The sequence below is a fragment of the Triticum aestivum genome, chromosome 7B, assembly GCF_018294505.1.
Source record: "Triticum aestivum cultivar Chinese Spring chromosome 7B, IWGSC CS RefSeq v2.1, whole genome shotgun sequence".
Classification (NCBI taxonomy): Eukaryota; Viridiplantae; Streptophyta; class Magnoliopsida; order Poales; family Poaceae; genus Triticum; species Triticum aestivum.
The window spans coordinates 597,696,902-597,722,773 of NC_057813.1; the positions used below are offsets into that span (position 1 = coordinate 597,696,902).

The 25,872-nt window shown below is 45.6% G+C and overlaps 1 long non-coding RNA gene and 3 other non-coding genes across 4 annotated transcripts; all 4 read left to right on the forward strand.

Annotated features, from left to right (window-relative positions):
• Positions 1 to 5,426: 5,426 nt before the first annotated feature.
• LOC123162289 (uncharacterized) lies at positions 5,427 to 7,281 on the forward strand. The gene is made up of 4 exons (XR_006481171.1): positions 5,427 to 6,017; positions 6,102 to 6,156; positions 6,241 to 6,346; positions 7,101 to 7,281. It is a non-coding gene; the product is annotated as an uncharacterized lncRNA (long non-coding RNA).
• Positions 7,282 to 9,536: 2,255 nt separating this feature from the next.
• On the forward strand, positions 9,537 to 9,729 carry LOC123163258 (U2 spliceosomal RNA). The gene has a single exon (XR_006481819.1). It is a non-coding gene; the product is annotated as a U2 spliceosomal RNA (small nuclear RNA).
• Positions 9,730 to 13,116: 3,387 nt separating this feature from the next.
• Positions 13,117 to 13,313, forward strand: LOC123163255 (U2 spliceosomal RNA). The gene has a single exon (XR_006481817.1). It is a non-coding gene; the product is annotated as a U2 spliceosomal RNA (small nuclear RNA).
• Positions 13,314 to 15,598: 2,285 nt separating this feature from the next.
• On the forward strand, positions 15,599 to 15,797 carry LOC123163263 (U2 spliceosomal RNA). Its single transcript, XR_006481823.1, has one exon. It is a non-coding gene; the product is annotated as a U2 spliceosomal RNA (small nuclear RNA).
• The last annotated feature ends 10,075 nt before the right edge of the window (positions 15,798 to 25,872 follow it).

The following is a 25,872-nucleotide window of genomic DNA, read 5'->3' on the forward strand; positions in this document are numbered from 1 at the left end:
GCTACTGCTACATGCTTTGTAGCAGCGCGTTTACGCAGAAAGAAGCTACTGATAAAGGAAATAAAATTAAATGGAAAGCAAATAGAAAAGTAAATGAAAATAAAAGAAATAGAAAAAGGAAAAAGGAAAAAAAATAAAATGTAAAGAAAAATAAATGAAAAAGGGAAAAAGAGAAAGGAGTAGCAGTAGCGCGTATCGAGGAACGCGTTATAGCTAACTTAGCAGTAGCGCACTTTTCGAAAAGCGCTACTGCTACTTTTGACTTAACTGCGCGGTTCGTTCTTCCCCACGGTCACTTCCCCCAAATCCAAACTCCTCCGTTGTCGCCGCTGCCGTCGCCCGTCGGCCGCCGCGCGCTCTCCCGTCGCTCTCCGCACACCCTCGATGCCGCCCCTGACCCCGGATTCGACGCCGCCCCCGACCCCGACCTCGACGTCGGCCCCGACCCCGACCTCGACGCTGCCCTCCACCGCGCGCCCGACCCCCGACCCCGACCTCGACGCCGCCTGCCCCTCCCTCGCCGCAGGCACCTGAGGTGAGCACACCTGCTCCTCCCCTCCCCTACCTCTGCCTAGGGTTCTTCAAATTTTAATTGCATCAAATTAGTTAGGGTTCATCTATTGCATCAAATTCCGGATTATCCGCTACCACTTTCCATCCCTAGGTTCATCAAATTAGATGGTAATTAGGGCAGTAGTTTCTATGTACTAATTAGTTAGTAAGAACTAGGTACTAATCAGGTACTAGTTTATTTTTATTTATAGTAAGTTTATTTTTAGTAAGAACTAGTTGAATTAATAGAACTAGTTGAACATGTCACATTTCTTGTTATTTTTCAGTTAAAGAAATTGTTCCCGCATCGACGTCGATGATGCCTATCCCGCATCCTCGTCGTCGACCCGGCGGAGGACACCTGCTTGACCAGATGGGCCATGTTAGGGACTGGGCTCCGCTGGGCTGGTACTGGGAGGTGCTACCTACCGGGGGGCGCAACTTGGTGAGGAGTCAACCCGTCGTTGACCCGAACCTTATTTGGTGGCGGTCGCGTGGGCCAGTGACGGTCGAGAGGCTTGAGGACCCTGCGGAGGTGGTACGTCGCCGTGTCAGCGAGGAGGACGCGCACATCCGTCGCTACTTGGTTGCGCTGGAGCATAGGTTCTCCAATACCTGGCAGGTTCTCTAGGGATCTCACTGGAACTATGATCATGTGATGGTTCCTTCTCTTTGGGTGTCCACCGCCCGCGCCGATACCCGTCGTTCGCTAGGGTTTTAGTTGTATTAGTGATGTGATATGTATGATACTATTCGGGATGTATTAGTGATAATATTCGACGATGTACGGACGCAAGAGATGATTTAATTTTGCTTATTGAATGCATGCTAATTTGAATACTTATTTATTTTACGATTTGATTTTGCTTATTGAATACTCATGTCAATATGAGTCCTATAAGATATTTTTAATGTATATCTTGTGTTTCTCAAATAGGATATGTGCTTGCCCAAGTGGCCGGTCATGTTTGCAGGTTACACCTCCGAGTGGCCTATGTTTTGTCGGAGTGTTGATTCATTTCCGTTTCGGCAAACTTGAGGCGCTCGATATGTCCTATTTTAGCAAAGGTAATGCCGGATTTTTCCGTGAATTTTGGCATGACTTATGCCAGAATATGTAGGAAATATCGAGTGCCCCGAATTTGTGTGTTGAGTATCCTGGTAGTTGTCTTCGATCGTTTTTCAATTAATGTTTCAACTATGAACATAGGAAATGTCTGACGACGAAAAGGATTTCGGTATTTGCAAATACTGCGAAGACGAGTGTGATCTGTGTGACAAAATCTTCTAGATGATGATAGGCGCTTCAGCATCAAGCTGGACGAGAACTTCGAAGTGGATACAGTAAGTCACAACGACAAGTCTTTTTTCGTAATTAAGCATGACATATGCTTCATTTGCTTCAACTATAATTTAATTTTTTTTACTATTCTACTAGCGTATCCCCTGCCATGCAAGAGTTGTTGTCTTGGATAAGATATGTTTCGGTCCTATGAAAACTATTATGGAGGTAAAGAGAGTTTACTTGAAGACCGAGCATGGTTATACTTTCCACATAAAATTATACAATGCAGACACCTACACCTATTTTCAATGCAAAACTTGGCAAGCACTATATAAGACTTATGCATTTGAGCCTGATATGATTATCACCTTTGATATTCATCCGGAAAATGATATTGAACGTAATATCGACATCTGGGTCGATGTGCAGACGTCTCCAGTTATACCATTATGTGAGTTTTTCAACCATATTTATGTCTTTGATATTGTTTATTCAAAAATAGTCGACAACTAATTTCTATTGACAGCTTATTTTCATTCAAGCAAACATGCCCAGCGCTTGTAGACGGGACCTACTACTGTCCCGGGGATGAACTAAACTGCGAGGAGATAAGTCATTATGTTTCATGGCTTGAGGATCTTCATACTGTTAAGACAAATTATTTTTTGGACTTAAAAATCTTAGTACTCAAAACGTGCGACCAATAGTGTTCATACTAAACTACGGTCACATCTATTTAGGAAAGATGGTAAGATTTTTACTATTTGTTCTCCGTGCATCTTTTGCATACATTATTTTTTAAGCTAATCTTCATTGCTAAGTATGTTACTATACGATGTTCTTCAACAGGGACTCCTGATGAATGTTTTGCCTCATTGGATCGAGACTAAATGTCACATGAGAATGGTTAGCTTACAACCAAGATATCCTACAATGCACTTTAGTGCATCCAGGATTTCTAAAAGTGAGGAATGCTTAATAGTGAAATACTGGAGCAAAATTGTGAACGATCGCAGAGAAGTACTAGGGGGCAGCAATCAAAAGCGTAGCCCACGATTAGGAGACAGGTTCATCTGCATGCTCCAACATGATGAAGCAGGAGTGCTACCCATGTTTTATGTTATTTTACCTAAGAGAGAGCAGCAGGAGTGATTAGCTAGCTAGAAATGAGTTTGAAGATGATGATTTGCTACACTATGACTATGATGATTAAATAGCTAGTGTTGGTGGTAATGACTATGATTATTATTATTAGCTAGTATCGGTGGTAATTAGATAGCTACCGCAGCTAGTGTTGGTGGTGATTAGCTAGCTAGAATGGGTTTGAAGATGATGATGTGCTACACTATGACTATGATGATTAAATATCTACTGTTGGTGGTAATGACTATGATGATGATTAAATAGTTTGTGCTGGCGGATTAGATTTAAATAGAGGCAACATGTGGTGCACATCGAAAGTACTACTAGTCCAAACTAGATCAAGTTTGGATTAGTATTATACTTTTGACATGCACCACATGTTGCCTCCACTTGAACCTAATCCATCTTCATTTGACACATTGTTATGGACATAATGATATAAACCTCATAATTGGTATTGTACTAAAATTTGTATAACGACGTATAAATACACTAAAAATAAAAAAATGAATACTAGTAGCGATGGATAGTAAACACGCTGCTACTAGTTAGATTAGCAGTAGCGCGGGAGTGAACACACGCTGCGGCTATATGTCTTAGCTGTAGTGCGTGTCGCACGCGCTACTGCTAAGTAATAGCTGTAGCGCCTTACTAGTAGCGCGGTGTCCCGCGCTACTAGTGGGCATTAAACCCGCGCTATTACTAGGGTTTTCCCTAGTAGTGCAATTGGGTCGAGGACGAACCCCTAGAAGAGCAGGTCGTTCGAACAATAAAATCTTCACCACAACATAGAAAAAATTCCAACTCCACAAATAATCAAACTAACAAAAGTAACATGACACATAAACTCATGGGTTACACATACCTCTATGGCTTCATGGCATCGCCAAAAAAACCAGAATAAGTATCTTCAAGAACCCGTACCTCTGTTGCATCGTAGGTGTCAAAGTGAGAGCACTTTCATGTCGGTTGCGCATTCGTGTCCTTGTGAGCATCGAATGCATCGCAGGACGACAGATGAGCAAATGAGTTCGCCTCCGTCTGCCCGAACGCACCATGTATGCCCTCTGGAGAGGTTGGATGTCGTTGATGTAGTTGGCCAATTGCTGGTTGATGGAGGAAGTTAGAGCTGCCGGAATCAACCAGCATCAATACCTCTGGGGCTTGAATCCACACACGCGGCTGGAAATCCTTGGACGAAACTCCCTCAGACACAGCCGAGCAAGATATCGTCATGACTGCGTCAACCGTATCGTTGCCTGGTGTCGCCGGCGTGTCGAAGACCATGTCGTGGCGAACAACTCCAAGATCTCCTCCATGACGTGCACCTCAACTGACTTAGGGCAAACATGGTCGTGCCCCCCATCATTCGCCATACTTGAAGCATAGCCACGGGCGCGCCGATAGTGACGCAACATCTTGAGTTTGGTTGACTCGCCTTGCGCGCCCTCGGTACCCGCGCCAATCCGCCGTAAATGATGGTGCGGCGAGGCATGTCGGCGGTGGAGGCAATGGTAGATATGCGCCCGCCCTGGTTGGGGAGTCAAGCGGCCGCGGTAAGTGTTGTCGGGAAAACTCGCCGTAGGTGCCATCGTCCACCTCCTTCGGAAGCAATGCCAGTGCGCATGTCGTGTCCAGATCAGGAGGAGGTTGAACGATCAAGCCCGTCCCTATGTCTGCCTGCAATCCTTCCACAAAACGAGTAAGAAAGTAGTATGGATGAATTGTTTCTGAATATGAGCTCATATGGTTTATGATAAGTTCAGACTTACCAAAATAATCATTCATAGTGGAACTTTGCCGCACAACATAGAATTTTCGGATGAAACACGGCCTCCACAGTCACCGCATCGCTGGTCACATGCCTGAAGCAGAAACATATGGTTTTCACCTCCCAATGCACCATCAACCATACGTCAATACGCATGCTCAAAAAAAAAAAACATACGTCAATACGCACCAGTGCTTGATCTCGCTTAAATATACGCTTGCACTACCATGTTCATTCCTTGATGCCGTCTTCACATCTACTACTACGTGGCTACGCTGATAGACATCATGCATAAGATTGAAACGTCAAGTTGTTCGGAGTGGAGCTTACATACATCGTGCAAGCCAACGGGCAGTAGAATTAGTTATACAGAGGCTGCTTACCTCTGCGTGGCTGGGAGTTTGGCGATCGTGGCGACGTCCAGCGACTCGGCAAACAGCAAGAGGCTTGAGCAACTCGTTTTAGCCAAGCGCGAATCAGGCCTTCCTTGTTTGAGGCCCACGCAAGAGGCTGGCTGGGTGGCATTGCACCGTCCGCGCTCTGCACTGCAGGTCGTTAGTTTAGTACCACCTCGCTTAGCGAGGAGAGGACGGGAGGGCGAGGAGGATCTCTACTATTAATCTACTATTAAAACAGAATCGAACGTCGTTGATGGTTCGACCAGCACCTCCCCCACCTCCCTTCGTACGTCAACCCTGCCGAGAGGGCCACGCCCGCAGCAACCCTTTTTACTCCGGTCGAAAAAAGGGGGGGGAAAAGGCAATGGGGGAGATGGAAATAACCGCCCCTGCGGCACCCACGACGCATACCACGCCCAATCTCCCCCAACCCCCTCGCCCTCACTTCCACATCTCGGCCGAGAAAAATCGCCACCCCAAGCCCCAACACTCCTGCCGCGATTGGGGTCTCCGGTGTAGGAGGAGCCGCGGCCCGCGGCGGCTCTTCTCCCCTGCACCCCGAGCTCTGATGGCCTCACTCTGGGAGCCGAAGCAGTCGAGGCGCGGTGGTCTCAAGCACAGCGACGCCGATCCTGATAGCGTCCTGGCCACGACGCCGACGGCACGCCCTCACGACGGTCACGCACATGAGCGATAGGAGAGGGTGGCACCAACTGTGGCTGCACCGATGAGTTCGCAACCATGATGCACATCGACATTCGACGAGCCCTGCTGCGTCGGCAAGACCGGTATAGGTTGCCGCACCGGCGAGCTCTGTGGTACATACGACCATGCCGACGCAGTTCCTCAAGATTGGATGTGTGCACTCGTAAGGCTCTCTTCTTAAATCCCATCTTCTTCTTAACTCTATTCTACCACGATCTGCAAACGTACGCATGTATCTCGGTTGCAGGCTGGTGATGACAGCCATCTTGGACGCCTTCTTCGAGGACCCCGGCTCGCTTAAGGTGATGATTGATCGTCCGACTTACTCTGGTTGTGACATAGCATGCACACTAGGTGTTTGTTCATTGTTGTGCCGCCTTTGATAGGTTCCCTGCCTGTCATTTTTTTCCTCTGCCGAGAAGTGCATATTGTTGATTGGTCCGGCTTACAAAGAGGAGTACCAGCTTCCCGATTCTCTTACAGAAGCACTAAGTAAGTCTCTCGTACTGGCATTTGTTTCTTTGTTAAGTTGTTAGGTTTGAGATGCACTGTGCAGATACATATACTTGTCTTCTTTTTTATTGAAAGGACACATATGCTTGTCTTTCTAACTGTAGCTCGGTCGATCAGGTGATTCTTTGACTTGTTGAGTTAACACCTGCTATTTTTTTCTGAATGTTATCTGAATCCAGGAACCTACGTGATTGCATAAGTGTGGCTAAATATATATTGTTCAATTCATGTGTTGTGCTCCTACCTCTCTTCTCTTCTCTTGTGTGTGTGTGTGTGTGTTCTGTGGAGAACTAGAGAGGAGAGACTGTTGCACATTAGTTTGATTATCATACATTTGCACATATACATGTTTTCGTACACCTTTTATAGTACTCAGCTGTCTTCTAAATTCCTGTGCTGTGCATATTCATGAATGATTTCTTATTTTCAATTTAATTCCAACGGATTGAATACGAGGAGCATGCCCATGGACAATTTCATGTATGTGTATTGCCATTGTAATACAAGGTTAGGTGTGTAATATTATTACGTATGTGTTGTCACATAAACTTTTATAGTATCTTTTCATAGATAATTGCTTACAGTATAATTCAAAATCAAGCCTCATACCTCATTATCTATGTTTAGTTTGTATCTTGTGTACAAAGGCAACCTGTTCTAACAAAATTCACACCTCGGAGTATTGTATCGCTAAGGATCTGGCTTATTTTTTCTTTTCTCCATGATGCTACAGATGGTCAAAGCATGAGTGCATGAGTATAACCAACTACATCAGCCATGAGGGTCTTCAGGTCTTCTCTAAAATTAGATCTTGTAGTTATTCTAAATTGATAATGCTGGCATGTATGTGGAATAAAAAACCATAGTTTCAATTGCTTCTGAAGCATAATACTGTCTTCCAATTCTATAATATTTATTTCCTATGCTGATACTATTAACCTGTTCCTTGGTTTATATCTTCTCATTCTGTATGTTGTGGCTGCATCAGAGTATATGTCAACTAATCAGAGATGTATACTCCTAATGCTTTTTCTTACAATTGTATGGGTGATTGTGATGCACAAATTTCTAGCAGCAGTAGTGCTACCTACTACTACCTGCTACTGCCAGTCGGTAGGCAGGCTGGTGCAACCGTCTTGGAGGTGATGTCATTTTGGGAAGCTTGTATTAGATATATATGCTTTGCAGTGAATAAAACCTTGAATAAAAAAAGAATGAGAACTGAGGGGAGACTTCCCCCTGTCTTATTCTTATAGGAGATGAGAGACTTGAACGTGGGCTGGCAACATCAACCTTTGTGTTGTCCAACACTATACCCAGAAGAACCCCTCAATAAAACCATGAATAAAGATTCCAACGTTTGAGATTCTAGCATGGAAAAAAGGATATGGTGACTGAACTTAACCAGTCTGATGCTACATTTATACTTGAACAAATTTGGTTTATTCATGGTTCAAATGAACAGATAGTGTTTATTTGTTATCTAAAGACAAATGCAAAATGGGATATGCACAAGTGTTCATATCTGATTTTTGTTTGGGATTTGAGAACACCACACAGAAGATGATACAGTACTTTTTTCTTTAGAAAGGAATGGATCGATTTTGTATTTAAAGGTTGTGGTGTCCCAAAAACAACTGAAGGTTTTGGTTGCCGAAGTGACATAGAACGCACTTTGCCCAAATCGTGGTCGCCAAAGTGACATTGAACGCACTTTGCCCAAATCTCCAAATACAACAATACATTGCGCAACAGAGTTTATTTGTCTGTCATGATTAGCTTTCACAGCTTTTGCAAACACAAGACTTTGATTTAACCGCATGAAGAGCATAATAATACATAAATACTGGGCCTCTTAACTAGATGACTAACCTACATACCCATGCTCTTCATGCGTACACTACTGTTTTGGCCATTGGACTTAGGGAGAGATCACTCATACTCTAATGTTTTGGCCATAGTATTTAGCAAGAGATCACTCTTGCGTGAACCAGTGCGAATATGACAGGAAATACATTATTAGGAGTAAAAGAGGATAGAAAAAGCTAGGGAGGAAATGATTACATAAAAACCTAGGGGGAATAATTAGAGGTTGGAGCTAAAACAAGGTCTTTTTAAGAGATGAAGCATGTCCCCCGTGATTATGCAGAGCCGTTTAATGCAGCATGTTTTGTTTCCTCCGAGTCTGTAAATTCCGAGTCAACAAATTGGGAAAACAATGACACATCGACACCTACACCTGGTCATTAAAAAAACACCAACACCAGGTGGAAACGAAGCAAAAGAGAAAGCATGTAATGGTGTTATGTTTGGTGGAGCCAAGGGTATTCCTGCAGGGAAAATATGAGGTGCTCCCGTCGCTCATATGCCCATTCTACAAGGGCACCAACGATGGCGGAGAAAGCTTGCGAAACATTGCGTCCAATTCCACATCCTTCGAAGCTAACCGTTGGAGCACACATCCATCGATCCATCTGTCCCCTAGCATGGGGTCATGTGGGCTACGAGAGCACCCGATACTTTCCCAATTCTTGTAGGCACAAGGATAGAGAAAACGACATGCGACAAAGAGGAAACATTAACTCAATGATTGGGTCACAAGGGAGAAGATATGAAGAAGTTGTTGATTGTTAAGTTAGGGTGGCAAATTTTATGTTGCTCGCTAATCACTACTAATCTATTTTACAATCGGTCCCCTTTAAATGCCGACGACAAGCGTGACATGTTGGCGCAACTAGAAAACTCACACGATGATCACCTTGGAAAACCTAGCCATGGGCGAGAAAGCACGATGGAGCGAGGCCACAATGATTCACGGTGGCCCGAGGGTTCCGGGGGATCTAGAAATATAGCTCCGCGGTGGACACTGCTAGACAAGACAGGGCAGGACGACACAAGAGAGAGGGCTAAAGAGGGAAATAAATGGGAGCTCGCCATGCGCACAAGGTCAGCAACGACATGAGAGCATTGAGTCAAGACCATCTTTAGCAGTGAAGACATGCTCCAAGACAATATCCATCTCAACAGCCATAAGCCGCATATTACATACCCATTGAAAATTTCAATAATATTCGATATCAATGTCCCTATATGTGTATGTTCGTTCTCCCGTGGCAACACACGGGTACTCAGCTAGTACAAATAGAGGGGCAAGGCAGCGGTTCAACTCATACCTTTCTCGGCCTTTTGGCTAAGATCAAGTGTAGTATCTGTTCTTATCAGTTTAATATCTGATATGTGGGCCATGTGCCCACAACGATATTAAATTTATTTTTTGTGGGGGAGGGACCACCACAATGGCTTGCCATTGGGTCCCTCAGGTGTCGCCCAGTGCGTTGCATGTCTGGGCAGGCGCACCCCAACCAAAACAATTTTAATATTGAGATGAAGATGCTTAAGGTGAAAGCATTTGGTTTGTTGTTTGTTCCCACAACACCTCGTCAGCCCCTCTTCTTGTGCTATTAGATTCAGAGAGCACATGACAATCGAAGCATAACTCAGATATCATGATACAGTTGACGAGCATAAAAGAATAAGCATAGTGATTCAGATTCCTCTCAAAAAATAAAGCAAAGTGATTCAGATAAGTGGACCTCGTAGAAGGCTTATATGGTTTTCCAGCAGTGCGTCAAATTTTGATTGATAATCTGACCTGCATGGAAGATAAACAATTCAGTTCTTTAAAGCACATTAATTAAGTACTGTACTTATTATTGATCGAAAAAAATTAAGTACTTCTTTACATTGTGAACATTAACAAATATTGATAGGTGTACTAGCAAGATGCCCGTACATTGCACGGAACACCAAGATGCATTTATTTTACAAAAAATATGTTGTGATTGACCCATGAGGGAGTAATCGTATGTGTAAAAACTAACGGCATCTGCAGGTTTACTTAACTCAGCACGTACACTGCTGATGCAAATCCTCCCCGACACTGACCTCCGCAAGCACGTAGATGGCGCCGTCCGTGTCCCAACAGCTCAGACTAAGCGGAGTGGGGGAGACGAGAAAGAGGAGAGATAAGGTGAGGATGAGTGGGGCGTGGTGGTGGTAGGTGGTCGGACTGAGCGGAGGCATGAGGATGGACAATGCCGTCAGCGGCCACCATGCCAGATTGTTCCAGAGACTTCCTTTTTTAATTGCTCAACAATGAGGTTATGTGAGATAAGGATGAACGAGGGAAGGCCTTATATGCAAATGTGAAGAGAGGTGCGGGTATCTTTTTGCAAAATTGCCATAGTTTACTTTCTATCCGTCGGATATAGATCGGACGGTCTATATTGCAGGATGGCAGGCACACCATCATCACCAACTCGGTTTTTTATAAAAGTAGAGATAATAGTGTTACAGGATTTTCTAATGCACAAAAAAAAGGTAGTGAACGTTTTTCTCAAAAATGCGATCACGGTGCTCTAACACATACCTTCAGAACAAAGAACCGAGAAGAGACCCCTAAAGAAGAACAGAGAAAGGAAGTTGAAAACACACAAACTAGATCCTTCCATTAGTTTAGCAAGATCACCATATCTGCCCGGTTCTATAGGCGTGTAGCACTGCAATTTTTTTTTCTAATGGGTTAGCTAAAAAAACAGAATAATTTAAACAACCATGACAAGAAATTCAGAGACAGATGTAAATTTACATCAGTTGCTTCGTGCATATCAGGTTTACCCTTGGTAACATTTTCTCCCATTACCGAAAAAGGCTTTCGCCCCGCTTTATAAATAAAGCAAACCGCCACAGAGCATACAAACCCACACAGGTCCACACAGACACACACGAGTCTCACGACATAGTACAAAAGTTCTGCTGAGGGCACAGCTCAACAAGCCCAAAAAAGGAAAAAACAACAACAGCACACCAGACACATGGTGTCTAATCAGGCTCCGGCGGAGGCGGCGGCGGCGGCGGAGAGAGACGGACGGCCATCGATCGGATGTCGACGATGAAGGCGGAGATGGCGTCACGGTCCGGGGGGCGGCTAAGCGGCCGCCAAAGCTGCAAGAAACCCGAGAATTTGTAGAGAGCGTCAGTAGCGCGACGAAGGGGAGCGTGTTGGATCACAAGTTTATTGCGAACGGTCCACAGAGTCCAAGCGAGCACCCCAACCTCAAGCCACCTAATGTGGCGAGAGGACACGGGGGACAACTGGAGTTCAGCAAATAGGTCCGGGAAGTTGGTGTGGCACCAACTACCGCCGACCACCTCACGAAAGCAGCTCCAGAGAAATTGGGCGGAGACGCAGGAGAAGAAGATGTGATTCGAATCCTCAGGGACGCCACAGAGCGGGCAGATACCGGTGCCCGGGCCATTGCGCTTGCGGACCTCCACACCGGACGGAAGCCTACCACGGATCCATTGCCACATGAAGATGCGAATCTTCAGTGGCACGCGGACGGCCCAAACCATCGATAAGGGGAGGGGGGCGGAGGAAGGGGCAATGGCCGAGTAGAGCGACTTGGTGGAAAACGATAGACCATAAGATAGATTCGCATCTTCATGTGGAGGTCCACATTTTCTCCCATTCTCTGATACCCTGTGACGATAGACCATAAGAAAGTTCATTTACATATGTATTGGTTTTCCAAGGACCAAACAACAAGCTACAAGAAAAGTTAAATTTTTATTTAGATATCACACCTATAACCACTCTGAGGGGTCGTTCTGATCTTCAGTTTCTCCTCCTGAGGAAACTGAAAGAACTTGCATGTGACGTCCCTATCTTCCATCATTAGCAAGTTCGAAATCCCATGGCCTTTCTCTTGATAATACACAGACATTATTTGCCATGGTTAATTAGGACTCAACAAATAGTTTAGCAGCATCCAGAACCAGTTTTGCTCATAAAACAGAAGGGGAAAGACCAGCTGCAGAGAACAACTGAACCTCACACACACACACACACACACACACACACAGCAGTTTACACTCTAGTATTGATGACAGCACAGCATTTTGTTTGTAAACTGTTGATGCTGTTTATTTCCATTTTCAGTTGAGATACCACAACAACATAAAAAATGAGTATAAACAAGCCTTTTCCAGTTTATATAGTCTGCTTAGAGGTCCAAGTTACTTGGCACCACAAAGTTGAACGAGCGGTTACTACATAGAAGAATCTGGCCTCCCTGCAAGCGTCGTCCAGCATTCGGAGGACGTCGAGCAAACTCTTGTCGTCGGCCATGTCAGGGTCGTCGATTTTGTCGACGAGCAGGCTGACATCCGATCATGCAAAGAGGAAAAGAGAACTCACTTTTGAGATGAACAACAGTGCATCAGCTGTATCGCCTGCCTAGAGCGAGAAATCTCCGTAACACGATTGGCGCGTAAAAGAGAAATTTTCAAGGTTAAACATGCATCGATCAGAGCTGGATGTCCTCAAGGAGAACAACTTCTTCCGTCACTCCAACATCCAGTCTGCAGCAACCTATGTTCTGAATAACTCACGAACGCACCGCAGACTTTTCTCTTTCAGAAAGGATGGGGAATTCAGCCTGGATTCCTCCCGTTGACTGTCAGCATTCCGATAGCGTTCGCCAACTCCAGGTGCAAATCAGGCCGGTTATATAGGCCTCGGCAAAAGGCCTTTTTTGTTTTAGGCCCACGCAAGAGGCTGGTTTGGTGGCATTGCACCGTCCGTGCTCTGCACCCGAGGTCGTTAGTTTAGTACCACCTCGCTTAGCGAGGACAGGACGGGAGGGCGAGGAGGGTACAAATAGAGGGGCAGGGCTGCAGTTCAACTCATACCTTTCTCGGCCTTTTGGCTAAGATCAAGTGTAGTATCTGTTCTTATCAGTTTAATATCTGATATGTGGGCCATGTGTCCACAACGATATTAAATTTATTTTTTGTGGGTGAGGGGCCATCACAATGGCTTGCCATTGGGTCCCTTAGGTGTCGCCCAGTGTGTTGCACTACTGCTTGGGCAGGCGCACCCCAACCAAAATAAGTTTAAATTTTATCTTGTTTGAATGAAATGCTTTGAAGTTAAATATTTGTTAGCATTCAGTTTGTGAATAAAAAAATATGTTAATTTCTACATGCCAGATTGCTTGTAAGTTTAAATTTTAACTTGTTTAAATGAAATGCTTTGATGTTCAATATTTGTTAGCATTCAGTTTGTGAATAAGAAAATATGTTAATTTGTACCTGTCAAATTGCTTGTAGGACGGGAGGTTGTTCTTGAGATCCATAGAGGCTCAGTGTTGTTCCGTTGGTAGATTGACAAAGGACTGAGACACCCGGAGGCTCGAACCGGCGTAATCACCTTCGATAGAAGAACTGGTGTAGTTTCTAGCTTTTTCCTTGGAAAAAAGATCTCTACATATGAGCATAACAAATAGAGTGATTGTTCATTGTGCCTGCAAAGTGAACGCTTGTCATGGCATTCCTTCGCAAGATTGAAGCAGTCAATCATATTAAGTACTAAAAGAGCATTCTGTAAATTGTGACGTATTAACATCATTAAATATCAGTAGGTGTATATTAATGTTACAGGGTTTTCAGAATCACAAAAAAAGCATGCGATGAACTGTTTCCCCAAAAATGCGATAATGTCGCTGTAAGCTATACCTTCGGAACAAGAACAGAGAAGGGATCCCCGAAGAAAAAACAGAGAAGGGAAGTTGAAAACATACTGCAAATTAGATCCTTTCATTGGTTTAGCAAAATCACCATATCTGCCCGGTTTGACAAGCATATAGCACTGCAATGTTTGTTCTAATGGTTTAGCTAAACAAACAGAACAGTTTAAACAAGCATGACAAGAAATTCAGGGATAGAGGTAAACTTACATCAATTGCTTGATGCATATCAGGTTTACCCTTGGTATTTTGGTAACATTTTCTCCCACCCTCTGATACCCTTTGCCGATAGATCGTAAGAAAGCTCATTGGCATATGTAGAGGTTTTCCAAGGACCAAACAACAGGCTACAAGAAAAGTTAAGTTTTTATTTAGATATATCACACTATAACCACTCTGAGGTGTCATTTTGATGTTCAGTTTTTCCTCGTGAGGGAGCTGGAAGAACTTGCGATTGACATCCCTGACTTCCGTCATTAGCGACTCCGAAATCCCATGGCCTTTCTGTTAATAGTGCATAGACATCATTTACTTTAGTTAGCCCGAAAACAACACATTGTTAATTAGCACTCGGCTGATGAGTTGAACAGCATTCAGAACCAGTTTTGTTGATAAAACAGAAGGGGAAAAGACCAGATGCACATAACAACTGAATATGACACCAGACTTGACATTTTACACTCTCCTCATGATGAAAGCACATCATTTTGTCTATAATTTAATGATGCTATTTATTTCCATTTTCAGTTGAGATGTCATAATAACGACATAAAAAATGAGTACAGACAAGCTTTTTTTTTCCAGTTTATTATACAATCTGCTCAGAGGTCCACATTAATAAGTTGAATGATCAATTACCACACAGAAGAATCCGGCCTCCCTGCAAGCGCCGTCAAGCACCCGGACGACGTCCATCAAACCCTCGTGGTTGGCCATGGCGGGATCATCGATCTTCTGGACCAGCGGGCTGATATCTGATCATAGAAAGAGGAAAGATTACATTACATGTTAGGTAGGTAAATAAACAGTGCACCAGCTGTATCATCTGAGAGTTCTCTGTAGCACGGAGAAATTTCCACAGATAAACATGTATGTATCCGATGTATGTCCTCGAAGAAAACTACTTCTTCCGTCATACTTGAACATCCGGTCTGCTGAGTTCGGAGAGGGTGGAGAATCTCTGAATAATAACTCGTGAATTCAGAGAAGAGTGCCGCAACCAATGTTCTGAATAACTCATGAACGCACTAGCAGAATTGCTCTTTCAGAAAGGATGGGGATTGAGCCCAGATTCCGCGCGTGACACAGCAGTACATACATATTTTGGATGGAGCAGTCCGACGGCGCTCCGCCGTGACTGTTAGCTGTACATCTCCGCCCGTGTGCACGCGGCTTGTTCTCCGCAGGCTGCCCCTCCCTTCCGTGTGATCGCAAAACAGCAAAGCAACTCGTTTAGCCAGAAGCGAATAAGGCCGGTAATACAGGCCTCGCCAAAAAGGCCTTCTTTATTTGAGGCCCACGCAAGAGGCTGGCTTTGCACCATCCGCACCCGGGGAGAGTAACTTGTTTAGTACCACCTCGCTAGGAGGGGACGGGAGGGCGAGGAAGGTACAAACAGAGGGGCAGGGCAGCAGCAAAACTCATACCTTTCTCGGCCTTTTGGCTAAGATCAAGTGTAGTATCTGTTCTTATCAGTTTAATATCTGATTTATGCAGGCCATGTGCCTACAACGATATTAAATTTATTTTCTGTGGGGAAGGGACCACCACAATGGCTTGCCATTGGGTCCTCTAGGTGTCGCCCAGTGTGTTGCACTATTGTTTGGGCAGGCGCACCCCAACCAAAACAATTTGAAGTTTTAATTTCTTGAGATGAGATGAGATGCATGGAAATTTTAAAAATAGAGAAGGGGAGTTGGAAATATACCAAAATTAGATACTAACATTTGTTTAGCAAAATATCTCTATCTGCCTGGTTCGATAGGTGTATAGCACTGCAATTTTTATTTTCATGGTTTAGTCAGAAAACAGAACAACTTAAACAAGCATGACAGTAAAGGAAACAAGATGGGTTGAAAGTTTATGCAATCTTACCAATAACCACTCCGAGGTATCATTTTGATCTTCAGTTATTCCTCATGAGGGAGCTGAAAGAATTTGCGTGTGACATCCCTGACTTCCATCATTAGCGACTCCGTAGTCCCATGATCTTTCTGCTAATAACGCACATACATCATTTACCATAGTTCACATTATTAAATGTTAATTAACACGCTACCGATGATTTAAGACCAGTTTTTGTTCAAAAAACAGTAGTGGAAAGACCAGTTGCACAGAAGAATTACACACACATGAGGTCTTATTACATTCTATCAGAGTGACTAACAATCAAACGTCTGATTTTCATTTGGGCTTAGGTCGTTTTTTATGTCCATTGTCGAGTTGACAACTGTCTTTGATTTCAATTAGCCGACTGATTTCTCCTCCCTGTTAGGCCGGATCATTCATTGGACCCTGCACAAAAATTCCATCCCGCGCAAAAGCAACAGTCCTCTTCCCTGCATGCATGCGCGCTGTTTCTGCCCCTTGGGTGGAGAAAAATGACTTCTTAGTGAAGCGAGGAGGGAGGGAGAGAGAGAATTTAAAAAAATATTGAGATAAAATTTCTAGCTTTGTGCATGAGTGTTCAAAAATAAGCTTTGTACACGTGCCGACACTGAAAAATGCAAATTGTTGCTCTCTGAAACATAACTGAACTAAATGGCAGCCAAAAAAAATGAACCTTGAACTAAAAACAAATGACATCTAAATGGCACCAGTAATTTAACTAACCTGAATGCCGAAAAGAATGCCCTAACCTTCAAACCCGAAAAGCTCTTTTTTCAGCCACGGCCCGTAAAATAGGCCAATCCTTCTTGGATTCTACAGTCACTGTGACACGGGTGTCAGCCGACTTGTTGGCGCAGACCCGCAAAAAATGATCTTGCTCTGACAGTTGTATCTCTAAAGTTGAAAAGCATGTATCCAATCGTGCACTACTAGGGAAAAACCTATACACAGAATCTTATCAGCAGCGCGTCTCAAAATAACTCGCTGCTGCTAACTAGCAGTAGCGCGGGCCACTGAAACCCGCTGCTGATACAAATATAGCAGTAGCGCGTCCACCAAAAGACGCGCTGCTGCTATAATTCCTACGAGGCCGCCGCGAGGCTAGTTATAGCAGCAACGCGTTAATAGGACACGCGCTACTGCTAGGTAGTATAGTAGCAGCGCATTTCCCAGACAAGCGCTACTGCTAAGTTTCCTACAAAAATTTAGTCCCACCTCGCTCCGTGAAGAGAGTTTCTACCACCTTAAATATGTTACTTCTCACACTTTGACAAGCACTTGATCTTCATTGAACTCTATGTGTAGAATTTGTGGCTGCAATATGAGTCTTCACATGTTCCTAAACCGGTGAGGACTCATATTGTCGAATCAGCTTGTACACAAAAAGATCGTTGATGATCAATGTGTATTTTTGCATGCTGACATATAGCAGTAGCACTTTATCGTGAAAAGCGCTGCTGCTAGATAGCTTAGCAGTAGCGCGTTTTGCTGAAGAGCGCTACTGCTAAGCCATCCATCTCTCTGATCTCCTCCCTTCGGATCCACTCACACACACAGCCACAAATTCTGCGCCGCACGCCCCCGTCGCTCATCTCCTCCGCGCGTCTGCGCCGCGCGCCCCCGTCGCCGCTCCTCCGTCTGCGCCGCGCGCCGTCACCTCCTCCTCCTTGCTGGACTCGGTACCGGCCTCCTCCTCCGTCCTCCCTCTCCACTCGCCGCTAGCCGGCCCCTCCTCGCTCCGCCTTCCTCCTCCGTCCTCCCTCAACTGGCCGCGCCGGCCGGCCCCTCCGCGCTCCGCCTTCCTCCTCCATCCTACTCTCTTCTCCCTCCTCGAGTCGCCCTCCTTCTCCCTCCTGCTCATATGCAACATTTTGATTTAGTTGATATAATTTAGTTGACTTAGTAGGCTAGTTGATTTAGTTGACTTAGAACATTTTGATTTAGTTGATTTAGTAGGCTAGTTGATTTAGTTGACTTAGAACATTTTGATTTAGTTGATTTAGTAGGCTAGTTGATTTAGTTGCCTTAGAATATTTTGATTTAGTTGACTTAGTAGGTTAGTTGATTTAGTTGACTTATAACATTTTGATTTAGTTGATTTAGTAGGCTAGTTGATTTAGTTGCCTTAGAATATTTTGATTTAGTTGACTTAGTAGGTTAGTTGATTTAGTTGACTTAGAACATTTTGATTTAGTTGATTTAGTAGGCTAATTCATTTAGTTAATTTAGTTGACTTAGAACATTTTGATTTAGTTGATTTAGTAGGCTAGTTGATTTAGTTGCCTTAGAATATTTTGATTTAGTTGACTTAGTAGGTTAGTTGATTTAGTTGACTTAGAACATTTTGATTTAGTTGATTTAGTAGGCTAATTCATTTAGTTGACTTAGGAACATTTTGATTTAGTTGATTTAGTAATCCTTTGCTCATATTGCTTTAGGAAGAATGGCGCCACCACCACCACCACTATGTCAACTGTGCAAGTCAAGATGCGCCAGCAGCCTTGCAACTGGCAAGCTGTTCGGCATCTACTTCCGGCCGAGTTTTCGTCATGCGGCGGTAAGAAATTAGATGAAATGTAATAACTATTTTATTTTTAGTGTTGACATTACTGTATTGTGTCATTTTGCTTAGTTTACACAGATCGTCCCATGCAATGTGAGGTTGAAATTCAACAAGCTGAAAGGAGACACTGTGAATTTGAGGCTCCTAGGGGGCCGTACACTATGGAGGTCGAGAAAGGACGCAATATGTCGCAGATTGAAGGAGATGGATGGGCCCGTTTCGTCGCTCGCATGCATCTTACCGGTGGTGAGTTGATCAGCTTCAACTTCCGAGCAGAAAGACCCAAGCTAGCTGTCATTTATCTCAACCTGGTGGAAGATGATGAAGATGACGAAGATGATGAAGATAATGAGGACCCACTCGATGAAGATGATGAGGACCCACTTCATGAAGCCATCGTAGCTCAAAGAACAAGGCTGAGTGAGGAGGAGGTGTCCAACCTGTGGGACATAATTCCGCCACGTGCTGACTTTGTCGGGGTGCCATTCATGACCCGCTTGACAAATACCATGGTTGATCGACATGATATGGTATGTTATACATACAAATGCAAATTAATAGTGTGAATTACTTAGTGTACAGTCCAATGACATGGTATATGTTGTGTGGAATCTAGTCGATGATATATATGTTTTAGTGTAGAGTTCGATCACATGCTTATTAATTGATATGTTTTTCTTATTCAGAAATTGGCAAAGAGCATATCTGTGAGTTATGGTATCGAGCCTGATGAAGAAGGCTCAGCTGGACTATGCCTTACTGCAAGGGGCTCCGTCACAACCTGTACTTACCGCGTGGACACGGACGGTCGCACACACTTAAGCTCGGTTGGGTGGAAGAAATTCCTCGATGGCAAGAATCTTCGTGTTGGACAGGCCATCCTAATTACTATCAGGAACACCAACCGCCCAGGCTTGAGGATGATGATTGTCTTCGATATCATCTAGAACTACATATGTGTGTGTGGCTATATCATCTAGAACTACATATGTGTGTGTGGCTATATCATCTAGAACTACATATGATGATCGTCGTCGATATCATCTAGAACTACATATGATGATGGCCGTTGATATGACCATGTACTGCTTGAGGATGCATGTTGGCTATGCATGAAAATTGTTATCTTAGTACTCCCTTCGTTCCAAATTACTCGTCATGGTTTGAACTAAAACCACGACGAGTAATTTGGAATGAAGGGAGTACTACCGTACCTAGTAATGGTTTATGAATTTGATATGTACTAGTAGTACCTAGTTTCTAGCATCTGAAAGGAGAATTCAAAGGGAAAATGATGAAAGATATAGCAGTAGCGTGGGATGAAGAAATCGCTACAGCTAGTTAATAGTAGCGCGTTCCTAAAAAGCGCTGCTGATATCGTTCAACAGTACTAGCGCTGGTTGGGGCCGCGCTACTACTATGAGTTAGCTGTAGCGCCTTATTAGTAGCGCGGCCACCCGCGCTGCTGCTAGCCTGAAAACCCGCGCTGCTGCTAGCCTTTTCCCTAGTAGTGGTGGTGGGATTCGACAATCAACACCACTGACCCATTCGGTCGATTTTCAGCATGTATTTGATCTGGCAAAAAAGGGAAATGAAGAAATAAATATTAGGGCTAATGTAGTGAAGAAAAATGTAGATAGACTGAAAACTCCATGAACGAACTTGCTAAACCAGCTGGGTTTCTTTACAAACTAAGCAACTAGAATTGAGAGCTTTATTAGAGAAGACTGAACATAAACTGAAGCAACTGAAGGTCTGAAAACTTATAAACAAGAAAACCGTCTAGACAAACAAACATTGAAAATGAAAGATGAACAATAAATACTAAGGATCCTACCTATGTAGTAACACACCAAAACTGAACAAAATGACACCAAACACTGAAAGTACTAAAAATGACACTAGTGTGGGAGAACTTGCTGAAAAGAAGGATGACTAGCTGAACGATGAAGGTCTGAATACTGATACTCAACTAATCTCAAGACTGATAGATTGAGCAGTGATGCAAGCTTACGGACTAAGAAAAAACTGAAAACTTAGATGAGCATGTATTACAATTGACAAAAAGTAGAAAAGAAACTGAAAACTGAAACACTAACTATACAAAATTGACAAAATTTAGTGTGACTCAACAATGATGTAAGCTCACAGATTAAGGAAAAACTAGCACGAATACTGATTAAAGAGAATGAGAGAAGATTGAGTGTGGCGGTGCTGACTGATGGATTCATGTACCTAGGGTAGAGTCATAGGCCTGACCTAAATGTCCTACCCAAGGACACCCTTAGAAGAGATCACCTTCCAGTCGACCAACTAGGAACCCACTCGACTGGCTAGAAGGACTCGACCATGGAGATTCACTCGACCATGAAGATACACTCGACCACCAGAAGGTCAGAAGGCACTCTGCACAGCAACGGCCTATAATTGAATAGACTTAATGATAGTTAAGGCACTTTATGTGGGGCGTTACCAGTAACGTCCCAGACTTAATGTACTTTAAACCCTCCATTACGTGGGCTGGCAGGGGTCCTGGCGTACTCTATATAAGCCACCCCCCTCCACAGGCAGAGGGTTCGCACTCTTGTAACACCTATACACATAATCCACTCGACTGCCTCAGGGCTCCGAGACGTAGGGCTTTTACTTCCTCCGAGAAGAGCCTGAACTCGTACATCGCTTGTGTTAACAACCTCTCCATAGCTAGGACCTTGCCTCTCCATACCTACCCCCCACTCTACTGTCAGACTTAGAACCACGACAGTTGGCGCCCACCGTGGGGCGGGTGTTTTAGCGATTTTGTGGAGAAGTTGCGGTATTTTCGAGTACTTTCATCATGATGACTGCTGGAGTTTTGGTCGAGGGGCGCGAGATCCGTCTTGGCGCTCTCACCTTTGTTGCCGACGACTCCGCGTGGCTCCAGGAGGCTCCACTCGACGTTGATGCGCTCCCCGTCCGCGGTGCGACGCATTTTCGCGCATGTGTCCGCAGCGTTCTGCTGCGGCAACCATCGGCCCCCTATCGGTCGACTCCTTTATCGGTCACCCGTCTGGTCTCCCACCAGCGCAGGCGCTCTGGTCGGTCGAGGCTTCAGCGGTGGGTGAAGCACGCGGTGGCTCGCCAGACGGCCATCGCACAAGTTGCGGCAATCGAGCGCGACGAATCTCTCTACGGCCTGTTCGATCTGTCGACTGGCTCCGTAGAGACTGCATCCGAATGCGATAGCAGTGATCCAGCGGCGGAAATTCTCATGGTCGACGGGCCCCGCAGTCCTCCCGGCTTCGCCCATGGTGGCGGAGCGGGCGGTGGAGGTGACCCCGCACAGGACCACGAAGAGTACCAGCCCGAGACACTCGACTCTCTGCAGAGAGAAGAGCTTCGCCGCAGGAACATGGATGCCCTGCATACTCCCATTGCGGGAGAAACCCCCGAGGCTCGCGCCTTGGAGGAGGCACGTTTGGCCAATGTGGCTGAACGCGCTCGTCTGGAGAACCTTCAGCGAGCACTCGACGAGCGTGCGCGGCAACGAGTTCCCGAAGCCAGTCGACGTCGACTCTTCCCGCCGACTCAGGTATACCGCACGCCAATTCAGAATTTAGCAGCTGCAACCCGTATAGCAGAGTCCATCCAGCCTTCACAGTCGGAAGCTGGGAGAGGCTTGATGCAGATCAGAGATTTGCTCCGAGCAGCAGGGGACCAGAACTCAGCCGTGTCGCAGTCGCGCAACAGAATTCACAGTCGATCCGTCGCTGCGAATACGGTTCAGTCGGCTCACAGTCCCAGATCGCCTCCGCGGCGGGAAGGGCGCGACAACCAGCGAGATCAGTATGGAGACCGATACGACCGAGATGACAGGCGTCGAGTGCCCGTTTCCCTCCGAGGGAAGGGTCTTACGCTCCTCGGCGACAGGATGACAGGCGTCAGTTCAGTGCGGGGCGAAGAGTTCCAGTCGACCCCAGGGAACCAGGCTTCGACGCGCGATCCATTATCGTGCAAGGCTTGGTCGACCGGAACAGAGCCCATCGAGGTGGACCCGAGAGAGATGCACCCACGAGCAGTCGAGTGCATGTTTCTGGTCCAGAGTGTTTTAGCAAGGCTATCAGAGCCGCAGTGATTCCCCCCAATTTCAGGTTGGCGACAGGAGTCAGCAAATTCACTGGAGAGTCCAAGCCTGAAACTTGGCTTGAGGACTACCGAGTGGCTGTTCAGATTGGTGGTGGGAATGACGAGGTGGCCATGAAGCATTTGCCCCTCATGCTGGAAGGTTCAGCCAGAGCGTGGTTGAATCAATTACCTCCTAGCAGTATTCACACCTGGGAAGATTTGTCCCGAGTGTTCGTCAGAACTTTTGAAGGAACTTGCAAGCGACCATCTGGTTTGACAGAGCTGCAAGTTTGTGTGCAGAAGACCAATGAGACTCTCAGAGAGTACATTCAGAGGTGGATCACTCTGCACCATACTGTGGAAAATGTGTCTGATCATCAAGCAGTTTGCGCCTTCAAAGATGGCGTCAAGAACAGGGAATTGAGTCTGAAGTTTGGTCGAACCGGGGACATGACCCTGAGTCGAATGATGGAGATTGCTACCAAGTACGCCAATGGCGAGGAAGAGGACCGACTCCGAAGCGGCAAGTATAAGCCAAGTCAGTCGGAGAAGGGAAATTCCAGTCGGAAACAAAAGCGGAAAGCCGAGCCAGCAGCTCCTGGAGAGGCCCTGGCCGTGACTCAGGGAAAGTTCAAAGGGAAGCCAAAAGGATCCTGGAATCCTAAGAAAGTAAAGGATAAAGAAGGAAACGACGTGATGGATATGCCATGCCACATCCACACGAAGAAAGATGAAGAGGGCAACATCATTTACCCAAAGCACACCACTCGCCAGTGTCGACTCCTGATCCAGCAGTTTCAGGGAAAACAGTCTAAGGACAAGGAGAAGGAGTCAGACAAGGCCGGAGACAAAGAGGACAGTGAGGAAGAATATCCGCATGTCAACTCCACTCTGATGATCTTCGCGGATGTGGAAAGCAAGAGTCGACTGAAAGTCATTAACCGTGAGGTGAATATGGTTGCCCCAGCAAAACCAAGTTATCTGAGATGGTCCCAAACACCCATCACATTCGACCAATCTGATCACCCGACTCATATTGCCACCCCTGGGAGGCAAGCTTTGGTGGTCGATCCAGTTGTCGAAGGCACTCGACTGACGAAAGTGCTGATGGACGGTGGTAGTGGGCTGAACTTGTTGTATGCAGACACACTGAAAGGAATGGGCATCCCGATGTCCCGACTGAGCACCAGCAACATGAGTTTCCACGGAGTCATACCAGGGAAGAAAGCCGACTCACTCGGCCAAATAGCTCTGGACGTGGTTTTTGGCGACTCAAAGCATTTTCGCAAGGAAAAGTTGACCTTTGAGGTTGTGGATTTTCAGAGCGCGTACCACGCCATTTTGGGGAGGCCCGCCTATGCACGGTTCATGGCTCGACCATGTTACGTGTACCTCAAACTGAAAATGCCAGGTCCCAAAGGAGTGATCACTGTCACTGGCGATCGGAAAAAGGCAGAAGAGTGCTTTCAGAAGGGCTCGAAGATTGCCGATTCCCAGGTGACAGCGGTCGAGTTCGAAGAATACAAGCAAAACGCAGATCCGAGTGATTTGTTGCGATCCAAGAAACCAGCCACAGAATCTGCATTTCAGTCGTCTGGTGAGACGAAGCCTGTTCACATTCACCCGACCGACCCCAATGCAGCCCCGACCCACATCTCCACGACACTCGACCCGAAATAGGAAGAAGCGCTCATCCAGTTCCTCCGTGAGAACTGGGACATTTTTGCATGGAAGCCAGCTGACATGCCAGGTGTTCCCAGGGGACTGGCTGAGCATCGCCTCAGAGTCGACAAATCAGCAAAACCAGTCAAAGAGCATCTTCGGCGGTCCGCCGTCCAGAAGAGAAAAGCTATTGGTGAGGAAGTGGCTCGACTGTTGACGGCAGGATTTATTCGGGAGATATACCACTCCGAGTGGCTCGCTAATGTCGTCATGGTTCCCAAGAAGGACAAGTCACTCCGCATGTGCATTGATTTCAAGCACATCAATCGGGCCTGCCCGAAAGATCATTTTCCTCTCCCTCGCATAGATCAAATTGTTGACTCGACCGCGGGATGTGAGAGATTGTCTTTTCTAGACGCATATTCCGGGTATCATCAGATCCGTCTGTATGGACCCGACGAAATAAAAACAGCTTTCATCACTCCATTCGGGTGCTTCTGCTATATCACCATGCCATTCGGCCTCAAGAATGCCGGAGCCACATTTATGCGAATGATTCAGAAGTGTCTTCTCACTCAAATCAGTCGGAATGTGGAAGCGTATATGGATGATATCGTCGTTAAGTCGCGAAAAGGTTCCGACCTGCTTGCTGACCTCGCCGAAACATTTGCCAACCTCAGAAGGTATGATATCAAGCTCAATCCATCGAAGTGCACATTCGGAGTTCCTGGTGGAAAGTTACTCGGTTTTCTCGTTTCCGAGCGAGGGATCGACGCTAATCCAGAGAAGATCGGCACTATTCTCCGAATGAAACGCCCTGTGCGAGTGCACGATGTCCAGAAGCTTACTGGATGCTTGGCCGCATTAAGTCGATTCATCTCACGACTCGGTGAAAAGGCATTGCCTCTTTACCGACTGATGAAGAAGGCAGACAAGTTCGAGTGGACTCCAGAAGCTGATGCAGCGTTTGCCGAGCTAAAAGCTCTGCTCTCCACCCAGCCGGTGCTTGCTGCTCCAATCAGCAAAGAGCCTCTGTTGCTTTATATTGCAGCCACAGGACAAGTCGTCAGTACAGTGCTTACGGTCGAGCGGGAAGAAGAAGGAAAAGCCTTCAAAGTTCAGCGCCCGGTGTATTATTTGTCTGAAGTCTTGACTCCATCCAAGCAGAGATATCCTCATTATCAGAAGCTTGTGTATGGAATATACATGACCACGAAGAAGGTTGCTCATTATTTCTCTGATCATTCTATCACAGTCGTCAGCGACGCCCCACTATCAGAGATTCTGCACAACAGAGATGCAACTGGTCGAGTGGCGAAATGGGCGATTGAACTTCTTCCCCTTGATATCAAGTTTGAGGCAAAGAAAGCCATTAAGTCCCAGGCAATAGCAGATTTCCTCGCCGAGTGGATTGAACAACAGCAGCCGACTGAAGTTCACTCGGAGCATTGGACCATGTTCTTCGATGGCTCTAAGAT